Consider the following 9,768-nt stretch of genomic DNA (forward strand, 5'->3'; position numbering starts at 1 on the left):
CAGACTGTACACTAACAAGACTGCTGCTGCTGCAGCTGCCTTTGTGGGGTAAGTCTCCAAATAGTGCACAGCCACACACAACTTTTTACTGCAAACTTTTGACAGGTTCCACAGTGGTGGTGGGGGGGGGGGGGGGGGGTCGAGACTACACCCCTCTGTAGAAGTTTAGGGAAAGTATGGGGAGAGAGAGAGTGGGAGGTCAGTCATTTGGAGACAGTGCCTATTTAATCACTGTAAACAAAAGACGCGATCACTGTTGGAAACACGTCTTTGATGTAATGTTTCTATCAGGACCTCGAGATCTCCCTCGGATAATCCGGTTTTCGGATAACTGGTATTCAGACAATTGAGGTTTCCCTGTATATGAATGAAAACAGGAGGTAGTTAGTGGGATGTCTGATCAGTGCTGACATTCCTATTCAAAAAGCAAGTATCTTTACTTGTAGCTGGGAATGAAATACACACATATGGCTCCAGACGGCTTTGGTGGTTCAGGGGCAGCCAGATCCCTGCTGTGATCTCTGGTCTCTGCCTGTATTCACATACAATTGAATAATCATTCCAATACGGGACCTTTAACTCTTGAATTCCCATTGCCTCTAAGCGCTAGGATAAGCCAGTGAAACAGAACATTTTACTTTTTGGGTTTCACAACCTTCATCATTGCCAAACCCTTACCACCCAAAGCCTGGAAGAAGAATGCCTCACCTCTATTCTCTAGTGACAATATAAGTGCTATAAAAATTCTTTTGGAGTGACTCATCTTGTGTGATTGAAATTTCCAAATTAATTCATCATGATTTCTCTCCAATGCATGCCCATTCTTCCTTATTTTTTGATTTCCCTGTCTTGCCCGCATCTCACATTCCTAGCGTACTCTTAACCTTTTCGTTTTTTGTGGCCTTACTGATCTTACGTTGAATACAGATATAGGGTCACTGATCACTTACTTGTATTTCACTGATGTCTAACTGCTCTTGCCCCACATTTGTCCCTCTATGTCCACCTCTGGAAAAATCTCCTAATTCATCTACAACTGCATTTCCAAAACACCGATTCTCTTGTCTTTAACCCTTGTGATGATGCTGCTCCTTTAACAAGGTTATGTTGTCCTTTTTTGATTATAGCTAACAGGTACTGCCTCAGGCAAAAGGCTTTCAAGTTGAAAACAAAACTCACTTGTACAATGAAAGGGGAATGGTCAGTTCTCCCAGCTCAGCTTTTCTCTGATATGGGAGAAAGTGAGGACTGCAGATGTGGAGATCAAAGTCAAAGAGTGTGGTGCTGGAAAAGCACGGCCGGTCAGGTAGCATCCGAAGAGCAGGAGAATTGAAATAAGTCCTGATGAAGGTCTTATGCCTGAAATGTCAATTCTCCTGCTCCTTGGATGCTGCCTGACCAGCTATGCTTTTCCAGCACCATACTCTTCGACTTTTCTCTGATCTGATTTGGTTTGATTTTGTTTTTAGCAGTTTGGCTGTTCAGAGCTGCTGGTCAATTATTTGAGACTGCTGGTCAAAGAAACAACTACATGGAAGAAGGTGTTCCATGCTGAATCTCTCTGCTATCTCTCTGTCCTGTAAGACTCTGTGATTGATTTTACCTTTTTTGCCAAGGGGATGTTTATGGGGATTGTTGCAGGAATTTGGAATCGCATCATTAAGTTGCGATAGAGTTGATTGGGTTTTTAATTACTTAAGTTATTCTATATTCTGTTCTCTTTTGTTTGTGCTTCATTTGGTAATCTTGCAAATAAATTCTGTTTTGTTTAAAACTAAATGTTTAGGCCAGCTGCATCATTCCTAGAATATCCACTTACACCTCAAAACAACTAGAAAAGTTAGCATCTGGACTACCTTCTTGAAATGTTTTAAGGGGTCTGGCCAGGTTCATAACAGACTGGGGGCTCTTTGCCAGATTTGTTCTATAGTTCTATAGAACTATATTCTATTTGTTCTATAGAATCTTTAGAGATGCTAAAATTCAATTGAAAATAAAGCAGCTTGAGTTAGAAAGAAAGGGAAAGGGCAAAAGAAATGAAACTAAATTACAATTAAAAACAGAGGAAAAAGAACAAATTGCTTTAGAACAGAAAGAGAAAGAGAGAGAGGAAAAGAAGAAAGAGAGGGAGTTTGACCTTCAGAAATTGGCTCTTAAACAGGAAAAAGTGAGGACTGCAGATGCTGGAGATCAGAGTGGTGCTGGTGTTGCTTTTCATTCCTGATAAAGGGCTTTTGCCCGAAACACCGATTTTCCTGTTCCTTGGATGCTGCTTGACATGCTGTGCTTTTCCAGCACCACTCTAATCTAAACTTAAACAGGAAAGTCATCTCAAAGGGATGGAGATGAAGGCTGAAGGTACACTTAGTGAGGAAGAGAGTGAGGATGAGCAAACCCTTGGTAACTAAAGGCCTGATGAGAATCTGTTTAAATATATTCAAACATTGCCTAAATTTGATGTGAAGGATATAGAAGCCTTTTTCATCTCATTTGAGAAGGTGGCTAAAAAAATGTAGTTGCCAGTGACCATGTGGGTTTTGTTGATCCAAATAAAATTTGTAGGTAGAGCTCAAGAGGTATTTGTATTACTATCAGAGGAGGTATTTGGGGCATAGGAGAAGAAGAAAGCCATTTTAAGTGCACAAGAACTTGTGTCAGACGCCTACAGACAATGTTTCAGGAATCTAAGGAGGGACTCTGTTCAAACATACATTGACTTTGAAAGGATCAAACAAAGTAATTTTGACAGATGGAGAAGAGGACTAAAAATAGAACAAACCAGTGACCATCTTAGAGAAACGATTATTTAGGAGGAGTTCAAAAATTCACTTCCTGAGATTGTGAGAACTCATGTGAAAGAACAGAGAGTTAAAATGGCAAGATTAGCAGTTGATAGTTAAACGTTGGTCCATAAATCAAAGTTTTGCTTCCAAAGTCAGTTTCAATCCATGAGGGATTGAAAAGAGAAATCCTTACGTGGAAAGGGAAAAGTAGATCTCAGTGAAGATCACAAAGATAACTTACCACAGGGTAAAAAGGAAACCCTTGAAGTGGAAAGAGAAGTTAAAAAGCTCTGGTATTTTCACTGCAATAAAGTAGGCTATGTGGAATCAGTGTTGGTGGGTTAGGAAAAGCACTGGGAAACCAGATGTAGGAAAACAGGATAAGGACAGTGGAGGCTAAAAAGCTGCACCAGAATGCACAACTTGGTCAGAGGTTGGTTAAGGAGGAATTGCCAGACCTTCTTAAACCGGCAAAGGTAAAGTTTACTCACATAGGTCAGGAACAGCAGGTAAAGAGATTTCAATATTAAGAGATACAGGATCCTTTCAATCTTTGATTTTGAAAGATGAGGAGATATGGACCTCTGAAAGACTATTGCCGGAAAAGGTGCTAGTAATGGAAATTCACAATGAGACAGTGTTCAACCATGTAGATTGAGATTGAGTGTCCAGTGAAGAGTGGAGAAGTTGTGGTAAGAGTACTAGACATACTCTCAGCTCGAGGAATACAGTTTGTCCTTGCTAATGATATATCTGGTTCACAGGTTGGAGTGTTGCCTACTATGGTTGAAAAGCCAGTGGAAACTCAGGCAATTATTACAGGACACATATGCTGAGATTTTTCCTGACTGTGTGGTAATGAGGCCACAAAGTCACTAGTTGAAACAGGAGGGATCAAAGAGTACAGATAAGAAAGTTGAAGCGGAATTAGCAGAGACCATGTTTGATCAAATGGTTGACACAAAACAGGAGCGAATGACTGGCAAAGCAGACATCTTTAGTTCAGAGAAATTAATTGAATTACAGCAGAAAGATGAAAAACTAAACCAATTGTATCAAAAAGCATGCACAGAAGAAAAATCTAGATGTATCCCAGATGTATCTTAAAGAGGAAATGAGACCATCATATATTCAGGCAGATGTGAAATGGGCAGACGTTCATCAAGTCGTATTGCCAGTGGGTTATAGAAAAGATGTGTAGCGGCTGGCACATGAACTACGTAGGAGGTAATTTAGGGATAAGAAAATCTCAAGCTAAAATACAAAAACATTTTAACCAGCTTGCACAAGGATGGAATTGAATTTTGCCAGACATGTCATACATATCAGGTAGTTGGAAAACCACAGGCAGTAATAAAACTCGCACCTTTAATGTCTATTCCTGCATTTGAGCAACCTTTCAGAAGAGTCGAAATTGATTGCATACTTAAAACAAAAAGGGGGAATTAGTATTTGTTAACAATAATGGATGTGTCCATTAGATTTCCAGAGGCTGTTCCATTATGCAATATCATAGCTAAAAGGATTGCAGAGGAGTTACTCAAATCTTTCACTAGTTACAGACTACCCACAGAGATACAACCAGATCAAGGGTCAAATTTCACATAAAAATTAATGAAGGAAGCTATGGACAGTTTAGGAATAAAACAATTCAAATCTACATACCATCCAGAATCGCAGGGAGTGCTAGAAAGGTGGCATCAGACATTAAAGACCATGCTGAGGGCTTATACTCAAGTCAATCCAGATGATTGGGATAAAGAAATTCCATTTGTACTTTGTGCGATCAGAGATACATGAAATGGATCGACTAAATTCAGTCAATTTGAATTAGATTAGATTAGATTCCCTACAGTGTGGAAACAGGCCGTTCGGCCCAATAAGTCCACACCAACCCTCCGAAGAGTAATCCAACCAGACCCATTTCCCTCTGACTAATGTACCTAACACTATGGGCAATTTAGCACGGCCAATTCACCTGACCTGCACATGTTTGGACTGTGGGAGGAAACCCATGCAGACAAGGGGAGCATGTGCAAACTCCACACAGACAGTCGCCCGAGGCTGGAATTGAACCTGGGACCCTGGTGCTGTGAGGCAGCAGTGCTAATCATTGAGTCACTGTGCTGCCCCTTTATGCCCAAAAATTAGTTTTTGGGCATGAAGTGAGAGGACCACTAATATTGATTAAGAAGAAATTGGTAAGTCAGAATTCAAAAGCCACATTATTTGGGTCAGATTTTAGGGAACAATTAAATAGATGGGGAGTTAGCTAGACAGCATTTAAAAATTATCTAGGAGAAAGTGAGGACTGCAGATGCTGGAGATCAGAGCTGAAAAATGTGTTGCTGGAAAAGCGCAGCAGGTCAGGCAGCATCAAAGGAGTTTTTCCAGCAACACATTTTTCAGCATTTAAAAGCATGACAACATACAATGAAATGAAAGCAGACAAGAAATCAAAAACTTGCAATTTTACCATCAGGGATAACCTGTTTGTGTTACTTCCTGTGACAGGTGAAGTTTTAAAAGCAAGATTTAGTGGACTTTATCAAGTCAAAAGGAGATTGAGTGAGGTGAACTATTTGATAAGGACTCCAGACAGAAAGAAATCTCAGAGTGTGTCAAGTGAATATGCTCAAAAGTTATTTTGACAGGGAAGGAAAACAAAAGGAGACTGTGTTATTTACACACAGAGTGAAGAACCAAGCTGAGAGGATTCTGAATTGGACGTTCCTCAAATTAAATTGGACAATGAGGAAGTTTTCAAAAATTGGGATAATTAATTGAATTACCTTGCAGGGGAAAATTGAAATGACCTGAAAGAGTTATTACTATTGCATGGGGGGGATATATGGAAATTAGCTGGGAAGTACGAACCTAATTATGCATGATATAGATATAGGAGATGCTGTTCCAATTAAGCAACATCCTTATAGGTATAACCCTCTAAAGTTGGCACAGGTTCAAAAGGTGATTGAAGGCATGCTCCAAGATGACATAATCAAAGTGAGTTACAGTGACTGGAGCTCACCCATAGTAATGGTGCCAAAACCAAATGGTACACAACTGTTGTATGGACTATCGCAAACTCAATGAAGTTACAAAGACTGCTGTATATTCGATTCCATGTTTGGAAGACTGTGTTGATAAGGTGGGATAAGCAACTTATATTTCTAAGTCGGATGTACTCAGAGAATATTGGCAGGCACCTCTATCCAAAAGAATGAAGATGATTTTGGCTTTCATAAAGGTGACTGAATATATCAATTTAAAGTCATGCCGTTTGGTATGAAAAATGCGCCAGCCACATTTCAAAGATTACCGCTAAGGTATTTTCCGGATTACCCTATTGTGTCATATATACAGATGACCTGGTGACTTCTGGTCAGACATGGAAGGAACATTTGCAAGATTTATCAGAATTGTTTGATCAAAATGCAAAAACAAAGGTAAATGGGGAGTTTCGCATACCATCGACCAAACGAGTAATGCTACAGTCCCTGGGATCGAGTGGACTTTATCCAAATTTTTAGCAGTGTGACTGCTTCACTCACTAAATTGCTAAAGAAAGGCAGAAGTCTGAAGGCATTTGACAGCCTGAAACCTGTGTTAACCACTGCCTCAGTGGTAGTCACATCTAATTATGCAAGACCATTCAAGGTGGCTATCAATGTGAGTGATGTGGGTGTCGGTGCTGTGTTTTTACAGGAGGACGGCATGAAAATAGCAAGACCTACTGGATATTTCTCCAGGAAATTGACTGTTCATCAACAGAAATATTTAACAGTTGGGAAAGAGACTTTGAGCGAGGTGTTGGTGTTACATTTCAATGTTTATATTACCAATAATGTATCTGAGACGATCTTGTACACTGAACATGACCCATTGAAGTTTGTGGGGAAATTTAATGACAAAAATTCCAGACTGTTAAGATAGAGCTTGTTGTTACAGCCATTCATTCAATTTGAAAATTGTGCATGTGGCAGGACAAGAAAATGTGATTGTCAATGCATTGTTGAGATTTGGAAGAGAAACTGAGGCATTTGATGACAGGAATAAAACAGACTGTAATAGAATGTTTGCATGTTTATAGGTGTTATAGTGTCCTAACAGTATAGGATTAAGGGGTTTTAAAATTGACTTGGATGTACCAGTGTTGGACTGGGATGTACAAAGTTAAAAATCACACAACACCAGGTTATAGCCCAACAGGTTTATTTAGAAGCTTTCGGAGCGCTGCTCCTTCACCAGGCAGCTGTGGAGTATAAGATCGTACAACACAGAATTTATAGCAAAAGTTTACAGTGTGATGCAATGAAATGAGATCTTGAAAAAAACCTGGATAGTTTGTTAAATCTCCCATCTTTTAGAATGACCATGTTGGTTTCAGTTCTTTCATATGTAAAACCCAGGAATGTTTCTTAAAGCTACATTCTCAAGTGAACTTTAACAATAAGTGCCATGTCAGCTCAGATAATGCATTGAAGGTGAGAGTTAAAGTCTGTCTGTCTGTGCCTCAATATTCACAGATTCTGTTCCTAAAAAGGGACTTACAGAATCTTGCATTTTATTTTGCTCAAAAACTGCATGAATCCATGTAAGTACAAATTCACCCACCTCTGTGTGTGTGTGTGTGTGTGTGTAAAGGGGTCTACGTCTGTGAGAGGGTGCATGTGTAAGTGAGTGTGGGTGTGTGTGTGAGCATATGAAAGGTAACTTGCATATGAGAAAGGGTGTGAGTATATGGGTCTGTAGGGGTGTGTGTGTACGCGTGCTTATATGCAGTGCAGTGGGATCACTGTAGTGTGACATGAACCCAAGGTCCCGGGTGAGGCCATCCCCATGGGTACAGAACTTGGTTATCAGCCTCTGCTCGGCCACATTGCCTGTCCCGAAGTCCGCCTTGGAGGATGGTCACCAAACGTCCCAGACTGCTGAAGTGCTCCCCAATTGGGATGGAACACTCCTAGCTGGTGATCGTTGTGTGTGTCCATTCATCCGTTCCATGTGTCTGAATGAAGCACTGGTTGTCAAAGGTGAAAATGTTGTGGTTGAGGATAAAGCGGATGAGTTGTAGGATAGTGTTCAGAGATTGGCAGTTAGTGTTGAGTACTGAGGCTGTTGCCGCAATGCTGTCATCATGGGAGTTGCTGGTGTAGAGTGCTGAAATGCCCATTATGATGAAGAATGTTCCTGATTTGACTGGTCCGTTGGTGCTGAGTTTCTGTAAGAAATCTGTAGTGTCACGACAGAAGCTGGGGGTCCCCTATACAATGGGTTTCAAGATGCCTTTGACACAGCCAGAGAGGTTCTCACACAGGGTCTCCATTGCCCGATACGATGGGACGTCCTGGTCTGTTGGCTTTGTGCATCTTTGGAAGGCAATAGAAATCATCTACACGAGAAGTATGTGGGATGAGGGTGGGTAGGTAACTGTGAAGGACTGGATCCAAAATCCTGATTAATGTGTTTAGTTCACGGGTGAGCTCTTTGGTCAGATTAGCTGGTAATTGCCTATAGTGTTCCTGGTTGTGAAGTTGTTGGTACACTTCCTTGCAGTATTCTGTCCAATTCTGAATGACGATGATTCCTCCTTTATCTGCTGGTTTGATGACAATGTTGTGATTGGTTTTGAAAGCACGGATAGTGTTATGTTGTAATCGACCTTATGGGTCCGGTTGATGAATCTGGCATTTATAGATTTCCTGACGGTTTGAGCATACATGTCAAGCCCAGCAGCGGCCCTTCGGTGGGTCCAAGTTGACTCCTTCTTTGGTCGCCTCTCTACATATTCCTGTGATGACAGTTTCGGTTCACCGGTGGGCTAATTGGGATCACTGGTGGCATCTTGAAAAAATTCTGTGTTTCATTCGTTTGATGAATTCTTCCATGTCTGCTACAAGACCTGGGGTCCATTTTGGTGGTGGGGCAGAAATTGAGAGCCCTCCTAAGAACTTCAATCTCTTCTGGTTGAAGGGTGTGATCCAATAAGTTGACACTCGACTTTGCTGTGGTGATATCGTTTTCCACTGTGGTACCAGGACAGGCTTGGCTACTGCTGGTGGCAATGCCAAGTTCTTGGTGTACATGTACATGGTGTGGTTTCATTGCCTTGCCTGTTTGGCAATCTCCTACAATTGTACTACAGTACGCTGAGTGCAGGCTGAGAGTGTGGACTCCACCTTAGTTTTGAGATTGTGGCACCTGCTCTAGTGTTGGTGTACGAGATGATTGAGGACTTTGCGAGATGTGTGGTGGCAAGGTCTGTGTCGTAGGTTGACTTGAGTGGGTTTGTGATCCGTAATCCTTTTGGGATCTTTCCTGCATTTCTGCAGAAACCTCATGCCTGTGTCGATATGTGCAATCATCTTGGAGATCCTGTCCACTTTGGGCCAGCAGTTAGTGGTTTCGATTGTAGTCATGATTTGGAGGTACCGGTGTTGGACAGCGTTAAAGAAATCACAACATCAGGTTATAGTCCAAAAGGATTATTTGGAATCACTAGCTCTTGGCGTGCTACTCCTTCATGAGGTGGTTGTGGAGTATAAAACCATAAGACACAGAATTTATAGCAAAAGTTTACAGTGTGATGTAACTGCAATAATATATTGAATAACACATGGATTGTTTGTTAAATCTCTCCTGTTGGTTTCAGTTCTTTCACCTGATGAAGGAGCAGCACTCACGAAAGCTAGTGTTTCCAATTAAACCTGCTGGACTATAACTTGGTGTTGTTTGATTTTTAACTTTTAAAATGAAGCCATCTTTGGATGTTCATGGTTTTTTTTTAGAATGGAGGGGGAGGTGTGACAATACTGATCCTTTAACAAGGTTATGTGTTGTCCTTGGGTTTTTTTTCCCCCCCAGAGGACTTTGTAAAGACACAGGTTCTGATGTGTCTGGTTTGGATGGGTTTTAGGGTCAATTTAATTATATCTAATAGATACTGGCTCAGGCAAAATGCTTTCAAGTTGAAAAAAAAATT

Source organism: Chiloscyllium punctatum, chromosome 5 (assembly GCF_047496795.1).
Source record: "Chiloscyllium punctatum isolate Juve2018m chromosome 5, sChiPun1.3, whole genome shotgun sequence".
Taxonomy (NCBI): Eukaryota; Metazoa; Chordata; class Chondrichthyes; order Orectolobiformes; family Hemiscylliidae; genus Chiloscyllium; species Chiloscyllium punctatum.